The sequence below is a fragment of the Dipteris shenzhenensis genome, chromosome 1 (assembly GCF_047967505.1).
Source record: "Dipteris shenzhenensis isolate YYH24624 ecotype China chromosome 1, Dip_SZ_1.0, whole genome shotgun sequence".
NCBI lineage: Eukaryota > Viridiplantae > Streptophyta > Polypodiopsida > Gleicheniales > Dipteridaceae > Dipteris > Dipteris shenzhenensis.
The window spans coordinates 13,434,422-13,460,821 of record NC_141596.1 but is presented as its reverse complement, the minus strand read 5'-3'; positions in this window follow the sequence as shown (position 1 = coordinate 13,460,821).

The window sequence follows — 26,400 nt, the reverse complement described above, 5'->3', positions numbered from 1 at the left end:
TTTATCTGCCATGCCAAATTTTTGAAAGAGGAAGACCTCGTGCCCATATGAATGCTCTACCTGCGCTCGAACAAGTCTGCAATACCAACATATATTCACGTGGGGATTACTTTCTAAAGAGAAGAAGTTAAAGACATAAATACCAATAGACTTAGTTTCTAAAGAGAAGAAGTTAAACTAGCTATACATAGAAGTATTATAAAAAGTATCTTACTCATTGGTTGATTTTAAGGCAAGAAGTAGCTCTCCCTCTTGAGATTTCTGCACCTCTATGAATTGGCATCTCACTTGGATATGGAGAGTTGGCATTATTGAATAAGCTACAACATATCAATTCCACAAGCATGACATAATCATGTGCAATGTAAACTATAATAGAACATTTCCTTATGCATGATAGATTTATCAAGAGAGTACCGTCTTTGATCCGAGAAAACCATGCCTTCAACCTATGATTTCCATCCCAAACGAGAAACTTCTTCTGCTTCAAGTCTTGCCACTCATTACTTAGCTGGTTGTCGAAGTCCTCACTTATTTGATTCCAAATAGGCCCCCATTCTTGACGATCAAGTGCAGTAACATAGAAAAATTGATCACTTCCTGGCCGTTGCAAGGATACTAGAAAAGGTGCACTATTTATAGCATAGCCTCTAGAATCAAAACTATCTATCAAAACAATAATCTCAGACGTTAATGTTCGAATAGCCTCATTAAGAATAAATCTATAGAGAGGAATCAAAGGGGGTTCAATTCTTCTTTGCATCCAAAACTGATCAAGGACATCTTGCAAAAGTCCAATTTGAATCTCCTTCCCAAGTACTCTTACATGTGTTGGAGCTTTTTCTTTTGTCTTTTCTGCACTCTCTTGCTCTCCTTGGCCTCGAGGCTCTTCTTGCACCTCCTATTGTTCAAGACTAATCACGGGATGAGATGATGACTCTTCCCGAGTGATAGTAGCCTCAGTTTCTGCAAGTATCTCCATGTGTGGGTTATTTGCATCATTTTGTGAAGTACGAGATGTACACTCCTCACTCAGAGATCTTCTTGATGGTCCAGATCTCAATGCATAAGTTTTAGTTCCTTTGAATATATATCACAACCAGCAAGGATGAGTTATATATTGCTCACGTCCATCATAGATATTCCAAGGTTATCAGTACCAAAAAGTTTTAGAATTACCTCTTGTAGTTGATTTCTTTTGCCTTGGTGCCATCTTGTCAGGATGAAAATGCTCACTACTATGAAACCTGTATATACAAAATGTTTCAAATCCTTAAGATAGTAGAATATAAAATCCTCCAACATAATCCTCCTTAGACATCAATACATATCGAGCAGCAAAGTAGGAAAATATGCATCACCCATCTCAACCTCCCATCCATTTTGCTCATAATTGACTAGCGTTCAGAGTCCTTTAGTTTTCAAACTAACTTTGCTCACATGTCTCTGACGTGTTTTGCAGCCTACATGGTTTGCAAGGATAAATAACATGTCGGATGTAGAGGTGGATGTAGATGGGATATAATAACTATTACAGACAGCTTGCAGAATTGCAAGGTGCTTATGTCATGACCATTCTCAGTTCATGAACATCTGATTCGCTCTAGGGGTCATTTGGAGGCCAGGACAGTAGCACGTGAAACAGCCAAAATTCTGCAGCAGCAGTACTAAATAGTACAGCTGCCAGAGAGCAGCATCATACATCAGGGTCCAACAATCTACACTATAGCAGCCACAGCAGCACAGTAGGCTGCATGGGTAGCCAAGACAGAACAGTTGTGCCATGCAGGTAGTTCGGCCTACCTTGTCTGCACAGGACCCTGTACCAGCTAGGTGTCCAAGAGGGTCCTCAGTCAGCTCCCAAAGTTGGTTGTCCCCTGCCCAAATTCAGTTAGCAGTAGGGGGGATTTTAATCTCCATTCCTCACCAGCAGCCCAGCAAATCAACTTAGTCTCCACTGCAGCAAGCAGTTGGCTCCTCAGTTAGTTACTCCAAGGAGGACCTCAGTTGTATTCATTTGCCTCAAGCGATCCATTTTGGGGAGCCTTTAGGTGGCTCAGTTGTATTCTTTGTGCAGTTGGTCAAGACCATAAGCATAAAGTTGTAGTTAGCACACATGCAAGTCTTTCACTGTGACTACTAGACTAGAAGACCAGCAAATGCTTCTACTTTAGGATATTGACGTGTATGCAAAGAGGAAGGACTGTGATTGGAAGAGACAAGTGAACTAAAGAAAACACAAGATATATGTAAGAATTATTAGAGCCAAGGTCTTGAGTGCCAAGAAATAATTGGAGAAAAGGCTAAACAGTACTCTAAAGTACATGTATTTTCTTCAAAGGTTGTATCAAAATTTGAGATGGGATTATCCAACAAGAATCCAAAACTTTCATGAACTTGAACTTTCATGAACTTGAGCTTCCATAGCTTAAACATGCATAGTCCATCCACAAACGATGAGCTAAAATAATAATATCCACGTTAAAGCGTTAATTCAAGCAGACAACTGCATTGAAAATCAATCACCACCAACATTAGGCCCGCAGGTTGATCTAGTGCCTCGGATTTCTTACACGATGTATGGCACAAACCTAGGTTCTCAATGGCATGGCACTGAGAGTGCTCTCAATGGAAGCAAGAACGGAAGAAGGAGAGAGAGAGAGAGAGAGAGAGAGAGAGAGAGAGCCACAAGCTTTGGTGGGTGCAGAACCACCCTAATCTTCTTTTTCATTCATTTATATATGTGTTTGAGTATTGTACATAACCGGGGTAAAGGTACAGTGACCTTTAACCCCCACAACCTCCCACTTAAAGGACAATGTGCCTTTAAGGGAGAACAACCAGTGAGCATACTATCCAATGCCCATCAATACACGACAATACTCAAACCGCTGACTAGGTAGACTCTTCGTCAGCATATCTATAGGGTTATCATCTGTATGAACCTTGACAAGCTCTATGCGCTTGTCCTCAACTACCTCCCTGATGAAATGGTACCTGACCTCAATGTGTTTGGTCTTTGCATGAAAGACCAGATTCTGTGCTAGCTGAATAGCACTCATGGAATCACTATGCAATGTCGGTACACCTGTATGAATCCCCAAATCTCCCACTAGCCGATCAAGCCATATAGCCTCCTTGCAACCCTTTGTGGCTGCAACATACTCAACCTCTGTGGTAGACAAAGCAATGCACTTCTGTGCGCGAGACATTCACGACACTGCACCACCTACAAAGGTGAACACATAACCAGAAGTGGATCTCCTACTATCCACATGCCCTGCATAGTCTAAATCTATGTACCCAAGTACATGCATGTCTCCTCTACCAAAGTAGATGCACATCTCCTTGGTACCCTTCATGTACCTCATGATGCACTTAACTGCCTCCCAATGCCTCTTTCCTGGATTAGCCATATACCGGCTAACAACTCCCACTGCAAATGCAATGTCTGGTCTAGTAGCTATCATAGCATACATAAGACTCCCAACTGCTAATGCATAAGGAACCTTGGCCATCATGGCCCTCTCCTCATCTGATTTGGGACTATCTGTATGACTCAGTTTCACATATGGAGGCAATGGAGTACTTACTGCCTTCCCCCCCTCCATATTGAAACGTTGCAATACTTTTGTAACATACTCTTTTTGTAAAAGCCAAAGGAGTTTCTACTCCGAAGATGAGAAGAATATCTTCTGCCTGTCTACACATGCCGGGTTTATAACTCTCAGGACGGATGCTTTCATTGCATATGTCTGCCTCATGGGTAGTCCTCCCCTCAGGGTTATTGCAGGTTTGTTGCCATTGCTACAAAGGCCATCCCTATTATTTGCACGGCATGACATAACCAACATCCAACCCATGCAGCTCATCATCCCATCGCACCAGCAAAAAGAAGTGTCGGAAGATGACAAGGCCTATCTCACATCCAACTTCCCATATCTAACCACTCTTTCTGCCAACATCATAACCTCACTTCCCCTTGCTGCTACCACCCTCTTAACCTTCCCCGAGCTCCATCCTAACATCTATTCCCTCCATCGTCTCTTTGCTCATGCCTCTCACCATTTTCAACTTACCCAACAGTCACAAACTTACGAGCCCCTCACACCTAGCTTTTTCCCCTCCCTTGCTAATCCTACCCTTGAGGATTACCAAGCTGCTCAAACCATTTGCCCATTTCTTCCCCCCCTCCCCTCTGCTCCCCCTTCCGCCACTATCACTCAGCCAAATTTCTCCCCCATGTCCCCTGATTCTCTCCCGGCCCCGTCATCACCTCCGACACTTCTGGTGCTTCCATCAGCAAAAAATGATGCAGTATTTGATTTTGAATATCAGGATCCGGATAATCCAATTCGTACACCCATGCCAAGTTCCAATGATGGGTATGATTTTGATGAGATACCACTTCCCCGTAACCCCATCAAGGAATTTTGGAGCAAATATCCTGATATGAAAACTCGTGGTGGATGGACCCTGGGTAACTTTCCTACCAATCTTTGTCAGCACCAAATAAGTGGAGGTTGGATTAGCAAATTGGATCCACAACCTGATTGGCGCCGTCCCAAGCTCTTTGATGTAAACTTCTTAAAGGAGTACTTACGGGCACCTCCATGTCTCAGAACCCATCCCAAGTTCTATGCAGTTCCACGGCGTAAAAAATGGGAAGCCAACATACACACTTTGGCTGAAGATCGAGTCATTAATTGGCCAATGATCGAACCCTACTCTGGTGTAGAATGGAATATCCAAGGCACCATGATCCGAGCACTTCAGTAGCATGAACAAATAATGCGCGGCAACATTGATCGCTTCCTTCGCCAAAGTGCCATATTCTGCAAAACATTAGCATTAATTCTGGAGGTCCCATGTTACCTTGATTCCCATTTGCCTCCACTCAGCTTTAATCCCAATGAACGGATTGATGCTCAGATTACCAGCCGACTCTATCAAAGAGTGATCTTCTTGGAGGCACGCCACATATCTCTGTTCGAGCAAATGGTAGATACAGGCTACCTGGAAACCGCGCAAAAATTGTATGGTGCTAAGGCTCTACAGTAGGATCGACTGGCACGACACAAGTTCCACAGCCACTGGACTAAAAACATGGCAACCCAGGTACGTGATCGCCATAAGCCATAACCCGAGGATGGGCAATCAAATGGATCCGGGAGTATGTTGACTCTGTGCCAACATGAACTTATGAAGAAAGAGAAGGTGTTACAACTTTGTGATACAATTTTGTGTTACAACTTTGTGTTACAACTTCTAGACACAACTTTATGTTACGACTTTGTGTAACAACTTTGTGTTACAAGTTTGTGTTACAAGTTTATGTTACGACTTTGTGTAACAACTTTGTGTTACAAGTTTGTGTTACAAGTTCTGCATGAAGAGAGAGAATGTGTTACGACTTTGTGACACAACTTTGTGTTACGACTTTGTGACACAACTTTGTGTTACAACTTTGTGATACGACTTTGTGTTACATGCAGAGAGAGAAGCTCTCCAACTTATATAAATACCCCATAATGGAATGAAGCCCGCACTCTTGGGGCATTGTGTTGAGTCTACATTGGTATTCCAAGCATTTGTCTCAAGTGTCCATGCTTCCTTGCACTGCACGTCCAAAAGCATGTCCTAACCTTGCAACCCTTCTCCCCTCTCCTCCAACCCTGCAACCCACCCTCTCCCTCTCCTCCTCCCTCCTTCTCCTTCCTCCTTCTCCTCCTCTTCCCTCCTCCTCCTTCTCCTCCTCCTCCCTCCTCCTCCTCCTCCTCCTCCTCCCTCCTCCTCCTCCTCCTCTCTCCTCCCTCTCCCTCCTCCTCTTCCCTCCTCCTCCTTCCTCCTCTCTCTCTTCCTTCACCCATGCTCTTACACCTTCTTCCTCTCCCACTCCTATGCTTTCCTAAACTCTTAAACTCCATGATCTACGAGGGAGACGAGTTCTCCACCATGTACTTTACTCTGAACCTTAGATCCTCCTTCTAACCCTGGACTCCTTCTAAACCTTGGAACCTCCTTCTAAACCTTGGAACCTCCTTCTAAACCCTGGAACTCTTTCTAACCCTGAACTCTTTCTAAACCCTGGATCCTCCTTCTGAACCCTTGAACTCTTTCTAAACCCTGGAACCTCCTTCTGAACCCTTAAACTCCTCCTAAACCCTACAACCCCCAATGAAGGCGAAAGCCTTCATTACCCCAACAACGATGGTTTACGTGCCTTTTACACATGCTTGCACTTTGTTTGCTTACCACACTTAAGCCTACGTCTCTCACTAGAACATGACTCGAGGTCCTAAGCTACACATATATTACAACGACAATCCCAATATATTTGTAGGTGACAAAAAGCCTCGGAACCCTGCAACATAGAATAACCCAGCTCTTCCTACGAAAGCAGTAGGAAAGAGCCAACAGTGATGCACATACCAAGAATATGACCTGCAAATTCCAAATCCTTCATATCGAAGGCCTCATGCAACTTGGCCTTTAATGCATCTAGCTCATAAGTATTCTTGCTAGCAAATAGCATATCATCCACATATAGTGCCAAGATTATCAGGCTATTATCCTTAGCCCTTTTAGTGTAGAGGCAGTGATCAATTTCACTCCTTCTAAAACCCTGGGACCGAATAAAAGCATCAAACTTCTGATACCATTCTCTAGGTGCTTGCTTAAGACCATAGAGACTCTGATTGCATAGCATACTCCCACTTGCATTGATCCTCACGCATCATAGCCTCTCTGTAGCAAGAAGGCTCCCCGCAATCAGTAAGCATCACATAGTCTACCCCTGGAACAAACCTATCAGGTGGTCTAGACACTCTAGATGATCTTCTCAAGGGCATTTCAGCTTGTTGTCCCACTTGCATATCAACCACATTTGGCTCATCATTTCCACCAATAGATGATCCATCATCTACCCTTGATTGTATACCTATGGGAGTACTTGGTGGTACCATTTCTTGCACATTTGGTGCATGGACAGCTTGCTGTCTATCAACATATGCAGGTGGATTCACATCTTGGAAAGTGATTCTCCTCATTTCCACATCCCTCATGAGTGCCTTATGCATCTTCTTCTCATTAAAGACTACATCATGGCTGCGTATGATCTTCTTTGCTTCTGGATCCCAGAGACGATATCCCATCTCTCCACTTTCACCATAACCCAGAAAAATGCATTTCCTAGACTTAGGATCTAGCTTCTTTCGAAGCTCTTTTGGCACATGTGCATATGCCTCACACCAAAATATACGCAAATGAGAGTAAGAGGGCTTCTTGCCACTCCATGCCTCTTCAGGAATACCACCATCCAAACTCTTACTAGGTGATCTATTGATCACATGCACTGCAGTTTCATTGCCTCAGCCCAAAAACCACCAGAAAGACTTGCATTGGAAAGCATGCATTGCAACCTTTCTTGAATGGTACGGTTCATCTTTTCTGCAACTAGATTTTGCTTTGGAGTACGAGGGGATGTGAGCTCCCTCTTAATCCCATGTGTATCACAAAAATGTTGAAAGTCATGAGAGAGATACTCTCCAGCATTGTCAGTCCGTAGCCATTTAAGCGTTCTACCTGACTGATTCTCAACGAAGGTTAGCGATTTTTGAAATACTTGGAACACATCACTCTTTCGAGCTATAGCATAAGCCCACACTTTCCTAGTTGCATCATCAATGAATGTCACATAGTATTCAACCCTGCCTAATGACCGTGTAGGCATGGGACCACATACGTCTGAATGCACCAAATCAAGCTTTTCAAACTCTTTCTTTCCCCTTCTTTTATGGGCTGATTTAGTCTGCTTCCCATAGAGACAGTGCTCACAAAATTCAAAATTAGAGAAACTCAAATGTAGTACCTAACCCAAATGGCATAAGAGTTTCATTCTATTCTGGCTCGTGTGCCCCAACCTGCAATGCCACAAAGAAGTGCTTGGCTGCTCGGTTATTACAACAACATGATCAAATACCCCTGATACATGTAAGGGATACAAAGTCCCACACTTGGCACCCTTAGCCAAAAGCATAGAGCCCTTTTGAATTTTCCAACTCTGAAAGCCAAAAGTGGTGTGAAAACCAGCATCATCTAGCTGACCCACTGAAATAAGACTCTTGGTCAGCTTAGGCACATGTCTCACATGTTTCAAAACAAATGCAGACCCATTTGCAAAAGAAAACTTTATGTCACCTGCTCCCACTATGTCACATGCATAGTCATTTCCAAGATGCACACAACCTATCTTTCCACTGTGATAAGTGGAGAACCATTCCCTATGGGGAGTAACATGGAATGAAGCACCAGAATCCAAAATCCAATCCTGGGAATATGCATCATCTGAAGTGGTAAGCAACTCTGCAGATAAACCAGACATGAAGAGAACGTCATTGTCACTATCATGTGTGGCTGCATTGATCTCCTCGATCTTCACTTTTCCTTTGTCCTCCCTTGGACTCTCTTCCTTTTTATTTGCACCCCAATTTGCATTCTTTTTCTGATCCTTTTTCTCTCTTTTCAGCTTGTAGCAATCCTTTTTCATATGGCCCTTCTTGCCACAGTGGTAACACTCAATGTTTCGTGCCCTGGATTTGCTATGAGACTTCCTTCTTTCTTGGGACTTCCCCCTGAACTGTGATCTGTCCCTTTGCACATTTAAGGCTGCATCCTGCTTGTTGCCATCCATAGACTTCCGTCTAATCTCCTCGGCCAACAAGCTACCCACAACATCATCAAATTTTAGTACTCCACCAGGTGCAGAGTTACTGATAGCTGTACGGAAGGTATCCCATGAGGATGGCAATGAACATAAGAGAAATATTGCCTTAGTCTCCGCATCAAAATTCATTTTCTGAGCCTGAAGCTAGCTGAAAATAATATTGAATTCATTCAAGTGAGAAGAAATGGAGACCCCTTCCTTCATCTGCAGCTCAAACAACCTCTTCATGAGGTAAACTTTATTAGAGGCAGTTTCCTTCTCATAAGTGGCACACAGTTTCTTCCACAAATCTTTCGTAGTCTGCTCATTTACTACTATGAAATAAACTGACTCTGCAAGATGAAGTCTAATAGTAGACTTTGCTAATGCATCCAACTCATTCCAATCATCCTCAAACATATCCGTAGGCTTAGCTTCAATACCTGCCAAGGGTTTAATCTGCTTCTTTTGAATAAGCACATCCCTTATTTCTTCTTTCCACAAAGAAAAGTTTGTCCCATCAAACTTTTTAATGCTGAAAAACTCCTTTTCAGACATGGAAGAGGATGCCATGATGCAAATGAAACAAAATCCCAAATGCTAGTGCCTGCAAGAGAGAATCACACCAAATACTAGGTGCACCCAAATGTGTATGCCACAATAGAGTGAAATATCACCAAAACTCAAAGCTCAAAGCATCAAAAGATGCATCTGACTCATGTGCATATACTATGCATCCATATGAGCAAATCTGGCCCAAAAGAAAATGCGAATAAGTGCCAAATGACTCAAGCATAAACACCGTCCACTGATATATGCATCAATAATATCTCATCCAAGAGAGCATAGCACTATCAGTGCATCACCTGCAATGTGTCAAAGCTGTCCCTCAGCATAAAATAGCATCCATGTGCAAAGCATCCATAAAAATAGCATCCCACAAGGCAATTTGGGCCTATCAACGCATCCAATAAGGACCGCAATGCATCTAAATGGCCTATAAATCATCCACTACAACCCAATGCATACCACGAATGAGCGCACACTGCTCAAACTACAATCAGAGTGATCTGTATAAGGTATGCTCAAGAAATCATAGTCCCACGGTAATGACCGCTACTGAAAATAGAACTTGAGATGCCTCAAAACATGGGCGCCATTGCATAATCAGAATCAGCAAGAAAATCTGCAAATATCTCTCTTCTGCCAGAACTCCAAAATCCCAACCGATGAGTGAGAAATGGGAGTCAACACTTATCCACTGCCATGTGGCATAAATCTAAGGTTTCAAAACCTTAGAATGAAAAATGCATAACAGAGAGATGAAATCGAATACACAGAGATCTACAACTCTGAAAATCCTCCACCGAATTGCGCAAGAACTGACAGGTAGGGGTTTTTGGGCGTCCGGAACGCAATGGGACAGACGGTTTTGGAAACCGTGGTCTCAATCACTGGGTCCAACACATGGACGAAAAATGTTTTTGGAAACAGAGCTGTTTGTAAACTCCACCGGAGTGTGAACGATGAGCAACATAGAAGTTTTAGGACCTCCTGAGTCCACCGGAACTGACAGATCTGCAAATGGTTGCTCCAAACTTGAGTTCCAACACCCGGGCAAAAAACGCAGGAACTGACTCAGTGAGTCAAAAATCCAGTGAAATGATCCTAGATTCAAGAATGAAGGTGTTTCCAAGCTCCTGAAGTGAAGTGGATACCAAAAGCAAGCAATAGTTGCCTCTACAAGTCAATATGGAGTCTCTGTCATCGAACGGAACAGGGAAAAACTCAAAAAACGACTTTTTCTTTGAAAACACTTAACAGGCTCTCAAAACCACTTCGCAAAACCAAAGTGACTTTTCCAAAGGTTCCTCCAAGGTCTCTGCACACTCGGATGCAAGTAAAGTCACCCACAAAGCTTCCCACAGAGCTTCTCCTTCCTCCCACAGAGCTACTAAGCTTCAAGCATTCACGCATGCTCAGCTAGATCACCCGGGCTCTGATACCAGTTGAGAGTGCTCTCAACGGAAGCAAGAACGGAAGAAGGAGAGAGAGAGAGAGAGAGAGAGAGAGAGAGAGAGAGAGAGAGAGAGATAGAGAGAGAGATAGAGAGATACAAGTTTTGGTGGGTGCAGAACCACCCTAATCTTCTTTTTCATTCATTTATATATGTGTTTGAGTATTGTACATAACCGGGGTAAAGGCACAGTGACCTTTAACCCCCACATGGCACAATACCCACCATAAAAAACCTTATGAAGCCCGAGCCTTGAACTTGGAACCCATCAAAACTCCAACAACTTTGAAGAACATGCCTTAGACATCAATACATATCGAGCAGCGAAGTAGGAAAATATAGTAGAATGGTCTCCAACATAATCCTCCTTTGCACCAAGCTTTGAATTTGTTATAAGAGAGGTGAAACCAAGAGCGCAATCCTCCTTGAATTGGAGTCTTCATAGAAGAATGGTAAGGGCAGGGAAGAACTGCTTGACTCGCTTTATTATGGATAAGGGAATAAACTGAGACTATTAACGTGATGTGAATTGTACAAACTAGACCCCTGTAAATGATTATTCATACTAGGTAAACTTAAAAACCCCAAATGAACAGGATGCTCAAGAACTAGAAGCTTAATCTAAAATCGCAAGAGCACCACACAAAAGCAGCAGCAGTAGAATGAGGACAAGATCCTCAAGATAAGATCTCTAGTTGATGAACGGGACCATTGTACAGGACTGGGAAGAAACAAGAGCCAGCAAACTGTTATAGGCATGAAGTTGCAACATTAACAAAATTGGAGCAAAGAAATGGAACTGGCTTCCCATTGCCTCTGAAAGCGGCATGTTTGCAGGGGGGGCTCAGCAGCCCCCCAGAGTCTGCACTAGCGCAGACTCTATGGAACCAAAAAAAGGGGGGGGCTCAGCAGCCCCCCCCTCTTTAACAAAATTGGAGCAAAGAAATGGAATTGGTGTTTGCTCTTTCCTACTGCTTTCGTAGGAAGAGCTGGGTTTTCTATGTTTGCAGGGTTCCGAGGCTTTTTGTCACCTACAGATATATTGGGATTGTCGGTTGTAGTATATGTGTAGCTTAGGACCTCGAGTCGTGTTCCGATGAGAGACGTAGGCTTAAGTGTGGTAAGCAAACAAAGTGCAAGCATGTGTAAAAGGCACCTAAACCATCTTTGTTGAGGTAATGAAGGCTTTCGCCTTCATTAGGGGTTGTAGGGTTTAGGAGGAGTTTAAGGCTTCAGAAGGAGGTTCCAGGGTTTAGAAAGAGTTCCAGGGTTCAGAAGGAGGTTCCAGGGTTCAGAAAGAGTTCCAGGGTTCAGAAGGAGGTTCTAGGGTTTAGAAAGAGTTCCAGGGTTCAGAAGGAGGTTCCAAGGTTTAGAAGGAGTCCAGGGTTAGAAGGAGGATCCAAGGTTCAGAGTAGAGTACATGGTGGAGAACTCGTCTCCCTCGTAGATCATGGAGTTTAAGGGTTTAGGAAAGCATAGGAGTGGGAGAGGAAGAAGGTGTAAGAGCATGGGTGAAAGAAGAGAGAGGAGGAAGGAGGAGGAGGGAAGAGGAGGAGGGAGGGGGAGGAGAGAGGAGGAGGAGGAGGAGGGAGGAGGAGGAGGAGGAGGAGGAGAAGGAGGAAGGAGGAGGAGGGAGGAGGAGAGGGAGAGGGTGGGTTGCAGGGTTGGAGGAGAGGGGAGAAGGGTTGCAAGGTTAGGACATGCTTTTGGACGTGCAGTGCAAGGAAGCATGGACACTTGAGACAAATGCTTGGAATACCAAAGTAGACTCAACACAATGCCCCAAAGAGTGTGGGCTTCATTCCATTATGGGGTATTTATACAAGTTGGAGAGCTTCTCTCTCTGCATGTAACACAAAGTCGTATCACAAAGTTGTAACACAAAGTTGTATCACAAAGTTGTAACACATTCTCTCTCTACATGTAGAAGTTGTAACACAAAGTTGTTACACAAAGTCGTAACACAAAGTTGTATCACAAAGTTGTAACACCTTCTCTTTCTTCATAAGTTCATGTTGGCACAGAGTCAACATACTCCCGGATCCATTTTATTACCCGTCCTCGGGTTATGGCTTATTGCGATCACGTACCTGGGTTGCCATGTTTTTAGTCCAGTGGTTGTGGAACTTGTGTCGTGCCAGTCGATCCTGCTGTAGAGCCTTAGCACCATACAATTTTTGCGCAGTTTCCAGGTAGCCTGTATCTACCATTTGCTCGAACAGAGATATGTGGCGTGCCTCCAAGAAGATCACTCTTTGATAGAGTCGGCTTGTAATCTGAGCATCAATCCTTTCATTGGGATTAAAGCTGAGTGGAGGCAAATGGGAATCAAGGTAACATGGGACCTCCAGAATTAATTCTAATGTTTTACAGAATATGGCACTTTGGCGAAGGAAGCGATCAATGTTGCCGCGCATTGTTTGTTCATGCTGCTGAAGTGCTCGGATCATGGTGCCTTGGATATTCCATTCTACACCAGAGTAGGGTTCGATCATTGGCCAATTAATGACTCGATCTTCAACCAAAGTGTGTATTTTGGCTTCCCATTTTTTACGCCGTGGAACTGCATAGAACTTGGGATGGGTTCTGAGACATGGAGGTGCCCGTAAGTACTCCTTTAAGAAGATTACATCAAAGAGCTTGGGACGGCACCAATCAGGTTGTGGATCCAATTTGCTAATCCAACCTTCACTTATTTGATGCTGACGAAGGTTGGTAGGAAAGTTACTTAGGGTCCATCCACCGCGAGTTTTCATATCAGGATATTTGCTCCAAAATTCCTTGATGGGGTTATTGGGAAGTGGTATCTCATCAAAATCATACCCATCATTGGAACTTGGCATGGGTGTACGAATTGGATTATCCGGATCCGGATATTCAAAATCAAATACTGCATCATTTTCTGCTGATGGAAGCACCAGAAGTGTCGGAGGTAATGACGGGGCCGGGAGAGAATCAGGGGACATGGGGGAGAAATATGGCTGAGTGATAGTGGCAGAAGGGGGAGCAGAGGGGAGGGGGGGAAGAAATGGGCAAATGGTTTGAGCAGCTTGGTAATCCTCAAGGGTAGGATTAGCAAGGGAGGGGAAAAAGCTAGGTGTAAGGAGCTCGTAAGTTTGTGACTATTGGGTAAGTTGAAAATGGTGAGAGGCATGAGCAAAGAGACGATGGAGGGAATAGATGTTTGGATGGAGCTCGGGGAAGGTTAAGAGGGTGGTAGCAGCAAGGGGAAATGAGGTTATGATGTTGGCAGAAAGAGTGGTTAGATATGGGAAGTTGGATGTGAGATAGGCCTTGTCATCTTCCGACACTTCTTTTTGCTGGTGCGATGGGATGATCAGCTGCATGGGTTGGATGTCGGTTATGTCGTGCCATGCAAATAATAGGGATGGCCTTTGTAGCAATGGCAACAAACCTGCAATAACCCTGAGGGGAGGACTACCCATGAGGCAGACATATGCAATGAAAGCATCCGTCCTGAGTGTTATAAACCCGGCATGTGTAGACAGGCAGAAGATATTCTTCTCATCTTCAGACAAGTCTTGGCAAATTATGCGCAGGGTTTTAATCCCGATTGATCGTTTCCAGTTGATTGTTGGATGAGCAGATATGATCCTGATTTTTGGAGTTGCTTCCATTGGATAAGCACGCGTGTGTTGAGGTGATCTTCCACTTGTAGAGCAGCCACAAGCTCTTCGTACACCACGGTTGTGCATTGTAGTGGGGTGTCATTGGTGTTGTCTTCCAATGCCTCATTGTTGTGCACTAGCAATTGGAGTTCAAGCTTGGAGATGGCTATTTTTTGGGAGTGCATCTCATTCATTTTTTCTTTGTACTGATGGTAGATGGTTGTGTATGCCTCCTTAAGCTTTTTCATTTGCAAGGTGACCTTTGCCTGTTGAGGAATGTCTTCAGTGATATTGGACCATTGGTCCAAGACCTGGGCTTGTGAAGTGCTGGCCTCTTGAGAACAGTAGCAAGTTGGTCTTTTAAGAGTTGGCATTCCCTTGTAAGCTCATCAATGCTAAAGGCACGTACTGCCAAAGATTGTTTCATGTCTTCAAGCTTGTCTTTGCAATCCTGGAGCTCTTCTTCTTTGTGAATGAGAGTGAGTCGAGCTTGTGCCACTACCTCTGTTTGTTGGGCATGTGTAGATGTCAGGGAGTTATAGGAGGTCTGTAGGATTGCCATTGCTTCTCCTGCCGCAGTCAGCTGTGTTTGACTTTGGTGGAGGCTGGAGGTCACATTCCTTACGGCCTTCTCTTGAGCTTGGAGAGCCTGGTTCATGCGCACTTCTTCTACCTCCTTCTCATCTATCTGTGCCCGAAGTGCCTTGACCTCTATGGCGATTGCCTGGAATTGGTCTTCGATTTCTGATGCCGTCTGCCTTTCCAATTCTCTTGCATATGCTTCCTTAGCCAAGCTAGTGAAGAGTTCTAACATTTGGATCATTTGGCTAGCTTGATGTTGGAGAATGACAGACGGTGATGAGGTCTGGTGATATTGCTGATACAAGTGGTGCCCATGTAGCCATCCCGATGATTCTGTAGTATTTGGGGGAGGTTGTTCCAATGGCATTTCAGTCCCTTGTGTACAATAGTCATACTGCTGATCTGGCACTAGCTCTCGTTGGGGCTCATCGACTGGCATGGCGTCGATGGGCGGTTCGAGTGCTGATGTGGTCTCAAGCTCTGGTGTTGATCGTTCCTCAGGTTCGGGTGCCAACCTTGTCTCGAGCTCGGGTTGGTGCTGTTGGTAGAGACTTAGTGGTTGCAGTTGTGCACCGAGCTGTAGCATTTCCTGGGGCAATTCTACAATCCTGCTTTCCAGAATAGGTACTTCTGTTAAGGCATCTGTACTTATCAATGTGATAGCTGGTGCAGTTGATGACGGCTCCCATACTGGTGAGAAGGGTATGTCCAACTCCTCAATTGGCTTTAGAGACTGGGGCAGAGTCATTTCTCTTTCTTGTAGTTCTTCTTTGATGATTATAGCCAATAAGTGCGGAATTTTACATTTCTGGCCTAAAGAACCATCGAGTTTTTTGCTAAAGAAAATGACAAAGTGTTGGACCCAGTCTTGTTTTAGCTTCCTACTCAGCAAAACAAATGTGCGGAGTGGAAGGGAGCGTTCCTTGCCGTTCTTTATTCCCAGGATTGTGGATAGAAATTGTGCTGCTTCCTTGAGGCGAGGGTCAAGGATTGTGCGAAGCAATATGCCATCTCTATGGATCAGGGTACCCTTGGTGAGGAGAGACTGTACTTCGATAAACTTTGCATCAGCAGACCATTTAGGGTATTGGCCACCTTGTTTTGGCAGTGAGAAAGCCCTTTGAATGACCGTACTGTCGAGGATAATGTTCAGTGGGCTCTGCTGTACAGTGATTGTACCGTACTTGCCATCCGTTGCATTGCTGGAGTAGTAAGAGTGGAGAAAGTCCTTGATGTAGGTGGTCATGATAGGACTGTCCTCCAAGGATTTGAGGCTCTCATGCAAATTGCCTAGACCCCGTTGCTCTAAGTAAGATGTTGCTTCCTGGGAAAGAGCATAAGTCGATGTGGGTGGCCAGACAAGTTCCTATGATTGGGCCTTGTTAACGGTTGTGTAGGCCGGCTGTGACTGGGGTGGCATTTGTTCTGCTTGGTCATGCACTGATGGAGCTATCGCTTTGGACCACGAATGCATGTGGTCTCCGTGGTTGAGAGGATGTAGATGGCTGCGAACTCTAGAGGGGGTCCCGTGGTTGAGGCGGTGGGCTCTTTTTGCGCATCCTCTTTAGTGGCGGCATCTTTTCTGAACCTGCATCCATGTACATGTAGTGTACCATTGATCATCAAATTGATTGGCATGCCTGTATGACCTTTCTGTGTGTGTGTGGGAGAGAGATCCCTTTTTTTTTTTTTTGTTATACATCCTTTGAGAGTGTGGAATGAAAGTGTGTGGTACAATTATTCATGCAATCATCTATGTGTCTAAGCGAAAGCGTGTGAGTGCACGTGACCTAGTAGCTAAGTAGGGACTAACTATATGCTTTTTTTGTTGGGATTTTCATAGGGCAGCTAGAACTCATCATCACTTCTGAGCTCTAGGTAAAATCTATTGATGCTACCTATATGTGCGAAGACGTACATATGCAAGTGAGTGCTCGTGATACAATCTAATCCTAACTAAGGAAGACTTGGTTTCCCAAATCTTCGTTTTTGTCGGGGATGGCTCGCGTGTTGATGTAGTAGTGCTTCAGTCGGCTCCCGTTTATTATTGTGTTGAATTGGACTCCATCTAGTGTTTCTAGTAGCACAGCTCCGATGGGATTCATCTTTCGTACTCGGTAGGGTCCTTGACCTAGATACTTCAGTTTTCCCTTGTGTACTTTGGCATTGTATAACAGGACTAAGTCGCCTTCCTTGATGTCTTTAGCTTTCAGATTCCTGTCAAACCATGCCTTTTGTCGACGTTTTTCTGTTGTCATGGCATGATAAGCGACTAGTCTTGTCTCTGTATGCTTTTCCAACTGACAGAGCCTTTCTTTCAAGGACTCATGATCACCCATGCATTCCTGTACTGCGATGCATAGACTTGGTATTACAAATTTGAGTGGGACCACAACTTCAAGGCCGTACACCAATTGAAAAGGTGTGTTCCCTGTACTGACCTTGAATGTGGTTCTGTATGCCCATAAGGCTGCATTCAGTTTCTCTGCCTAATCAGAACGCTGTGGTTCTACTACCTTGGTGAGGATATTGCATATGATTTTGTTTATGGATTCTGCTAGTCCATTCCCTTGGGGGTAGTAGGGTGTGCTTTTTCTATGGATGACCATGAAGCCAAACAAGAGTTCTTGGATTACCTCATTGACAAAATGTGTGCCTCTATCCGACACAATTTCAATGGGGCATCCGAATCGGGTGATCACATGTTCGTATAAGAATCTTGTTGTGCTTTTGGCATCTGCCTTTCTGACTGCTTTAGCTTCAGCCCATTTTGTAAAGTAATCAGTGGCCACAATGATGTAGCGTTCCTGTGTTCCTTTTGCTGCTGGATGTATGGGACCCACATAGTCAATCCCCCATTTTTCAAATGGTTGTTGTGCAACAACTGTTGTTAGGGGATTGAAGTCTTTGTGTTGTGGTTTAATAGTCCGTTGGCATACATCACAGCCTTTTACATATTCATAGGCATATGCCGACAGTGTTGGCCACCAGTAGCCTGCGAGGAGAACTTTTCTTGCTGTGGCTTCCCCTTGGAAGTGTCCTCCTGCAATGCCTTCATGGACTTCACTTAGAATTGGCAGGATCTCATGAGGCATTACACATCTTCTTAATATCTGGTCCTTTCCCATCTTGTACAGTTGTCCTGCAATGAGTTGATAGGGTGCAGCATTTAGAATCAATTTTCTGGCATCTACTGCTTTCATGTCAGGGGGTGGTCTTCCTCCCATCAAGTACCCAATGATATCTCCACACCATTCTAGAACATCATCTATTTGAAATAGTGTGGCATCTGGTAAGTCTTCTTCTACTTCAGTGGCTTCTTCTCTTGTCTTGACTCGAGACATGTGATCGGCAATGTAGTGTTGGGCACCTTTGCGGACCACGATTTTGAAGTTGAATTCTTGCAGCAAGAGGAGCCATCTGGTTATTCTTCCTGTGGTACACGGACGGTTCACAAGATAAAGCAATGCTTGATGGTCAGTGTAGAAGACAAAATCATTTGCGAGTAGATAGTGCCGAAATTTCTTTACACTATACACCATTGCTAGGGCTTCTCTTTCTATGGTTGTGTAGTTGATCTCTGCATCATTGCGTTGTCGACTGGCGAAGTAGACGGGGTAGTCTTTCTTATGTTCACCAGCTTGACAAAGCACACTCCCAATTGCATACTTGGATCCATCAGTATGAACATGAAAATCAATATCCCAATTGGGAGATATAAGGATGGGTGTTGTGATTAGGCGCCACTTTAAAAGCTCAAAGGCTTGGTCGCACTCTTCGGTCCATAAGAACTCCACTAATAATTTGTATAGTGGTCTAGCTATCATGGCATACCACAATATAAATCTTCTATAATAGCCGGCATGTCCCATTATAAAGACCTGTACACCTTTGGAATTTGTAGGAGGAGGCAATTCCATGATGATTTTGATTTTGTCCATGTCAGTTGCAATCCCATGTTGAGAGACGATGTGTCCCAAAACAACTCCGTGGGTGACCATGAACTGGCATTTTGTTGGATTTAGGGAGATACCATACTCCCTGCATTTGATTAGTACTTCTTCAAGACATTTGAAGTGGTCCTGTTTGTTTGAATGGATGCACAAATCATCCAAGAACACCTGTAAAAACTTATTCAAAAATGACTTGAAAGATGTGAACATGATTCACTGGAATGTGGCTGGGGCATTACAAAGGCCGAATGGCATGACTCTATATGCAAAAATACCCCATTCTGTAGCAAATGCTGTTTTTGATTGGTCTTGAGGAGTAATTTGCACTTGGTTATAGCCACTGAAGCCATCCAAGAAGCTATATATTTCAGATCCGGCCACCTTTTCCAACACTGTTTCTGTTAAGGGTAGGGGGTAGTGATCCCTAATTGTGGCGGCATTCACATTTTTCAAGTTTACGCATATTCTAAGCTTCTTGTTGCATTTAGGCACAATGACAATGGGTGAAACCCAATCAGTGTGCTCTATCTCGTAGATGAATCTGGCATCTAGGAGATTTTCCAGCTCGTCATAATCCATGGTGCCATATTTAGGATTTGTGCGATAAGGTCCACATACCTTAGGGCGAGCACCTTCCCTTATAGGTATCGTGTGCATTGCCACTTCTAGTGAAATTCCTTTCATCTCTTTGTATGACCATGCTAGGCAGTCATGGTATTCCATTAGGAGGTCTTTGAGTTTGATTTCATCTTCTTGACGGAGCTGTTTCCCAATGAAAACCAATTTTTCTTCCTCCCCTTCAAGGGCGAGGTTTATTGTGCGTGTTTTTTCCGGTCCCTCATAGATTGGAGTTTCTCCAATGCTATCGGTTTCTTGAACTTCAGATTCTCTGATTGGTCTTGGCATTGCTATTGGTACACTGCCACTTGTATAATTCTTAAAGTATTCTGGCACTTCTCAAAGATCGGCCTCTGATGGGGTTGAACTAGCCTGGCAGGTGTCATGTGTACTGGGTGGCATAGTTGCATTTAGTAATTTGTTAGGCTCTTCTTTCCTTTCTTTTTCTGAAGTCTCTTGATCGAGCTTCATCCGCACATGTGGCTTATATTTCCGAAACTTCTTACGTTGGGAACTATGGGGTAACTTTTCCACTGGTAAGGTGTTTCCAAGTAAGGGTTCATGTGTTGCACATACTCCTTCCAGTCCTTCAGGGTACCATGCAAGAGGTGGTGGTTTTGATTTTGAGGGAACTGCCTTTGCAAGATACAATTCGCCAATCCTTCTTTGGACTCGTTCGAATTCATTGAAGTGCTCGGCCTTGGCTTTTCTGTGATTTCCTCCTGTAGCTTTCTTGCGGGATCTTTTGCTGTTATTCAACTGTGGAGGTTCAACTTTTGGGAGCTCAGCTGCCATTAGGGCATGCAGAATGGCTAGGTCATTATCAAAGATTTGATCTTCAATTTCAGCATTCGCAGCCTCTGTTTCAAGGTCCCAAGGAAAATCTGAGTCATCATTGGTATGGGAACCTTCTTCAGGTTCATTATCCCATTCGAGGTCAGCCATAAAGAATGGCATCTCTAGATCGATTGGTTCTTCATGTGTCGGTGGAGGATCGACCTATAGTGCGTTAACGTCTATTTGTGAGAAAATGGGGTCTAATGAATGGCAGTTGTCGATGGTTGCCAATGTTTGGATCCAGTTATTGACATTGATTTGTGAGTCACCTGCTATGGCATGCTGTTGCAAGGGAGCTGATTTGCTCGAGATTGTCGTGGAAGATGTGTCATCTAATGCTCTAGGAACAATTGGTTTAATAGCTCCTATCCCCACATTCACCCTGACTGCAGTGTCTCGATTCTGGATTGTCAATCTATCCGTTCCCCAGTCATGGAGGACTGATGCTTCCCGTAACCAAGGACGTCCTAGTAAGATTTGATAGGATTTTTTGGGGAGATCCAAGATTGTGAATTGAAGGGAAAAGCGGACTCCTGCAATCTTTGTGGACACGCCATTCACTATTCCCAAGGGTTTAGCCCGTGAATCATCAGTAAGGCGTATGTTGAAATTAGCCTTTTGCATTGGTGGGAGACCCCATTCTTCGTAAAGCTCCTTTGATAGGACATTGACACCTGCTCCACCATCCACTATGGCTTGGACTTCATTATATGCCTTGTGGATCAAAGGCACAGTGATGTTGCGTATGTCATTGTTCTCACCCATCCGCACAGGGATATCTTCAATGTCGTTCATTGGTGGAGGGGGATTTGCGAGTTCAATCCATCCTTTGAAACTCTCCCAGAGATTGGGACAATTCCGTAAGAGGATTCCGATGGGAATTGACACAGGGCAACTCAGGATGCTAGAGAATGCGGCTCCTTCAAGTTGACGTGGCGGTACATTCTGTTGTGGAGTCTGTTGTTGGAACAAAGGCTCGAGTACAGTATCAATACTTTGTGGGGCCAAGTCATGGAGTGGGTCTTGAGCTTGTTTCTGAGCCTCAAATTGAGCTTGTTCATTCTGGACCCATTGCTGAAGTACCTGAAAACGAGCCTTCTCCACCTCTGCATTCGGGAATGGAGCTTCTTTTATTCGAGGCTCGGGAGTTGATGTGGATGAACTCGGCTGCTCATTGCTTGGCAGAGGTGGAGGCACTTGTGCTTTCTTTCTCAGAAGTCACTTCGGTTGGATTGGAATGATAGGGTCCTTCGTGGCCTCTTTCTATTGGCGTGTAATTACATTGATAGGTTGTGACCTTAGACTTGCCGGGACCCAGACTTTGATGGTCCACCCCAATGATGCCGATGGGGATGTCAAGCTTAACCTCTGTTTGTTCTGGGACCTTATTTTTCATGGGGCAATCCATACAGGCATGTCCTATGCCACAATCTCTGCAGAGTGGTTGGAAAGTGGCTGGGCTACCACGATGAGGGCACTCTGCGATCCTATGATTTTCTCCACAACCGTAACACTTGATTGGTGCTCGAAATGTGTTGGGTCGCACTTGATTTGCATAGACTGGTATGAGACCCTCTGCACCTTCTACATAGTACACTGGGTACTCTGCTTCATACTCAAATAGCGAGTCTACTTCCTCGGCTTGTAATTGATGTATGGGAACTGCCTGAGGAGCTGGATTTGGTGCTCTTGGATACGGTCGTGGATTCGGATTCCTGAGTAGTTGTGGGACTTGTGTCCGAACGGGAACAGGATTTAGCCTTGGAGCTGGTGGTGCTTGTGCAAGTGCTGGTTGCCTGTATACTGGCATAGGTACCGCTTGGTATTGTGGCGGTCGAGGCGGATTGTTGCGCATGTTGAAGATGCAACTGTTCTCATCATGGCCGTCAATGACGCAGATATGGCACCACAATCGTGGCGGTGGATTTGCTTATGCAGTGATCCTTGCTCTTAGGACTGGGCATTCATTTGTTGTATGATTTGCCAAGCAGTGTGGGCACCAGACATTTTCTCGCTGTGGATATGTTTGAGTTGGTGGCTGAGACAAGTGGAGTTTTTGATCCATGGCCTGCATCATATCTTCTTTCAGCATCAAGGTCATGGCCTCTAGGCGATCTTCATTGGATGTTTCGGCAGTGTCCTTTGATTTACCTTTTTTCGAGCGCTTATCTCGTGTATTTGATCTAGCGTCATCACTGCTAGTGTCTGAATCTGTCATGCCATCTTCGATGTCAATGGCTGCCGCATGAGCAGCACTAAATGTTTCATAGCTACTTATCTTTTTCATATCCTTGCGGATTTTCTTTCTTAAACCTGCTATGAACCATGCCGTGAGGTACTTTGCATCTGGGCGTGGGTCACATTTGGCGATCAATCTCTTCATCTTTCCCAGGTATGTGCGTACATCTTCCCTCCAGCCTTGTTCGATCTTGCTGAGTTAGAGAGCGGGATCATCTTGTAGCCTCTCCGTTTGAAAGCGACGTTTGAATTCGGTTTGAAGTAGGTCCCATGTGGCACGTTCTTCCACGAGAAGGTCGAGGTACCATTCTGACGCTTCATCAGTTAAGGCCATTGGAAACCAAGCCACCTTGGTTTCATGGGATTGATCACCACCTGCTCGACATGCGGCATCAAAATGCTGGAGGAAGCGAGCTGGGTCTCCCTTACCATTATATTTGGGAAGTTCCAGTTTTCCCAAGGGGCGTCGGCCTTGATTCTTGTGATTTCGTCGATTGAAGAAGTTGTCAGCCTGTGCATCGAGCTCGATATCCCCATCATGCTCATGACGACGTCCAGCCATGTTGGGACGTGGAGGAGTTAAAGGGAGTTGTTGAATCTCAGGGGGGGATTCGGGGTGGAGGATTGGCGGGGGTGGTTGTTGCAGTGGATTAAGATGTGGATGGGGCGAGTGTTGGAGTCAAAGTCGTTGGCCCGAACGTAACTGCATGCAGATGGTGCGTGATTTGCCAAGGGTGTCGCTACCCCAAGGGCGGTTGTGGATGTGGTGTTGTTAGGAGAGTTAGAGTGGTGTTAGATTGTGTAGGGACCGTCGTGTTAATAATGTGCCTAAGATTGTCCTACGTGTGTAGGGAAATGTGCCGGTGCAGATGGATCGTTAATCGGAGGTCACGGCGTGAAAATATGAGTGAATTTGTGCAAAATAAGGCCCACACGGGGGCGCGAATGAACGTGTGCTAGGGATGCCAAAATGGTGTGCAATGGGCTGGAAAAATACCCCGTAACGTGGTGTTTCCGTGTGTGAAATCTGGGTTCAAACGGGGTTCAGTTTGGGTCCCAAACGGATGAGTTTCGAGGGGTTAAAGGAGGAGAAAAATTTTGCGTTTGGGGGGTCCTAATTGTGGTGGGAAGGGACTTTAGGTCCAACTGAGGGGTTGAAACCAAGTGACTCTAGTTAGACTAACTAACCTATTTGTCTAGTTAGAGATTAATCAGTTAGTATAACCTAGCCTAGGGAGGGTTAGACTAACCATAGTCGAACTTAGTTAGTGTAACTAACTACAGTTAAGTTAACTGAGGTGAGGTGAAACTAACCGAACCAAAGGCAAAACTAACCTAGTCTAGGTTGCTGCCAACTAGCCTAGCTTAACCTAATCTACTGAGTTAGACTAACTAGCCGAGGGTTAACCAACTAACTTAACCTAACCTAGGTTAACCAACTAACCTAACCGTAGTTAGTAACTAACCGTAGGTTAGGGTTTTTGTTTTTGTTTTGTTTTTTTTTTTCGGGGGGGGGGGTTCCTGTGGGGGAGCTTCCCGACGGAGGCGTCCAGGGGGGGGTGGCGGGGTTTTGCAAGGGGGGTTGGCGCAGGGGGGGTTGCGCAGGGGGGGCGAGCGGAGGGGGTTCGGGGGTGCGGGGGAGAGGGCGCGAGCGGAGGGGAGGGGGGCGGGGCGGGGGTGCGGGGGGTGAGGGGCGACGAAAGGGGCGCAGGTGAGGGGGTGGAGGGGAGAGGGGGGGCATTGCGTGGTGCTAGGGGGAGGGCGGGGGGGTGGCGCTGAGCGGGGGCGGCACGGGCGCTGCAGGCAGGCGGTCGGTGGCGCCGCGGGGGCAGGCGGTGGTGCGAGCGGGCGGGCGGTCGGTAGGGCGGGGGTGGCGCTGAGCGGGGGCGGTGCGGGCGGCACGGGGGCGGGCGGTGGTGCGGGCGGCGGCCGGGGCGGAGGGCGCTGCTACGCACCGTCGCAGTGCCGTGAGCAGGGGCGGGGGGTTGGGCGCGCGGCGGCGGTGATTCTGCAAAGCGCCGCCGCGGGAGGGGTGGGGGTGGGGTGGGGTGGGTCACGGAGAGGGGGGTTTACAGAGAGGGGGGGTAAGGGGGAGGGGGTAAGGGGGAGAGAGAGGAGAGGGGGGCGGGGTGGGGGGTTAGAGAGAGGCGGGCGTAAGGGGGGAGAGAATGAGGGGGAGAGAGGAGAGAGTGAGAGAGAGAGGGGGTGGGAGAGAGAACGAGGGGGAGAGAGGAGAGAGTGAGGGGGGGAGGTGGAGAGAGAGAAGAGAGAGAGAGAGGGGAAAAGGGGGAGAGAGGAGAGAGAAAGGAGAGAGAAGGTGGAGGGAGAGAGAGAGAAAGAGAGAGAAAGGGGGAGGGAGGAGAGAGAAAGGAGAGAGAAGGTGGAGGGAGAGAGAGAGAAAGAGAGAGAAAGGGTGAAAGGGAGGTGGTGGAGGTGGGAGGGGGGAGGGGGAGGGGGAGAGGGGGAGGTGGAGATGAAGGGGGAGGGGGAGGGGGGGAGGTGGTGGTGGAGGGGGAGGGGGAGAGGGGGAGGTGGAGATCAAGGGGGAGGGGGAGGGGGGGAGGTGGTGGTGGAGGGGGAGGGGGAGAGGGGGGGTGGTGGTGGAGGGGGAGGGGGAGAGGGGGAGGTGGAGGTGGAGGTGGAGGGGGAGGGGGAGAGGGGGGGGTGGAGATGAAGGGGGAGGGGGGAGGTGGTGGTGGAGATGGAGGGGGAGGGGGGAGGAGGGAGGTGGAGATGAAGGGGGAGGGGGAGGTGGGAGGTGGTGGTGGAGAGGGAGGGGGAGGTGGAGATCAAGGGGGAGGGGGAGGGGGGGAGGTGGTGGTGGAGGGGGAGGGGGAGAGGGGGGGGTGGTGGTGGAGGGGGAGGGGGAGAGGGGGAGGTGGAGGTGGAGGGGGAGGGGGAGAGGGGGGGGTGGAGATGAAGGGGGAGGGGGGAGGTGGTGGTGGAGATGGAGGGGGAGGGGGGAGGGGGGGGGTGGAGATGAAGGGGGAGGGGGGAGGTGGTGGTGGAGATGGAGGGGGAGGGGGGAGGGGTGTTGTTGGAGATTAAGGGGGAGGGGGAGAGGGGGGGGTGGAGATGAAGGGGGAGGGGGGAGGTGGTGGTGGAGGGGGAGGGGGAGAGGGGGAGGTGGAGGTGGAGGGGGAGGGGGAGAGGGGGGGGTGGAGATGAAGGGGAGGGGGGGAGGTGGTGGTGGAGATGGAGGGGGAGGGGGGAGGGGGGAGGTGGTGGAGATGGAGTGGGAGGGGGGAGGTGTAAAAAAGAGCAAAAAACCTGAAAGACGGAAATCGAAAAGCAGGGAGAAGTGGTCACCTGAATGCTCTCCAAGTCTTTCTCGATGTAACGGGATTGTTGCAGAACAATGGACGGTGGGTGGAAGGCTAGGTCATCGCTGCAAGAAGGGCTCGATGTCACTTACATTGCGAGGATAGGAGTAAGGGGGTGGTCGATGGAGAGGGAGGAGTGTCTTGCGTGGGGCTCGGAATGAAGAAGAGAATGGAGGCAAAAAGTGAAAGATGAAGAATGAGGGGGTGGAGTAGGTTTTTATAGGATTTGATTTAGGTTTAGGGTTTAGGGTTAGGGTTTAACCCTAAACTCTTCCCGAGCCATAACTCTTTATGGAGAGCTCGGTTTGCTTTTCTATAAAAAGGTAAAATGATCAAAATTGCAAGCTCTACGCATCCGTGTCCACTACCTAGCCTGATTGTATATCATGTGGCTTTTATTTAAGAAATTAAGAAAATTTCTTAAGGTAGTAACCCAAAGTTGATGTTTGGGGTTGATATGTTTGGCTAGAATTGGGGAAAAAAATTTACTCTCCTTGCC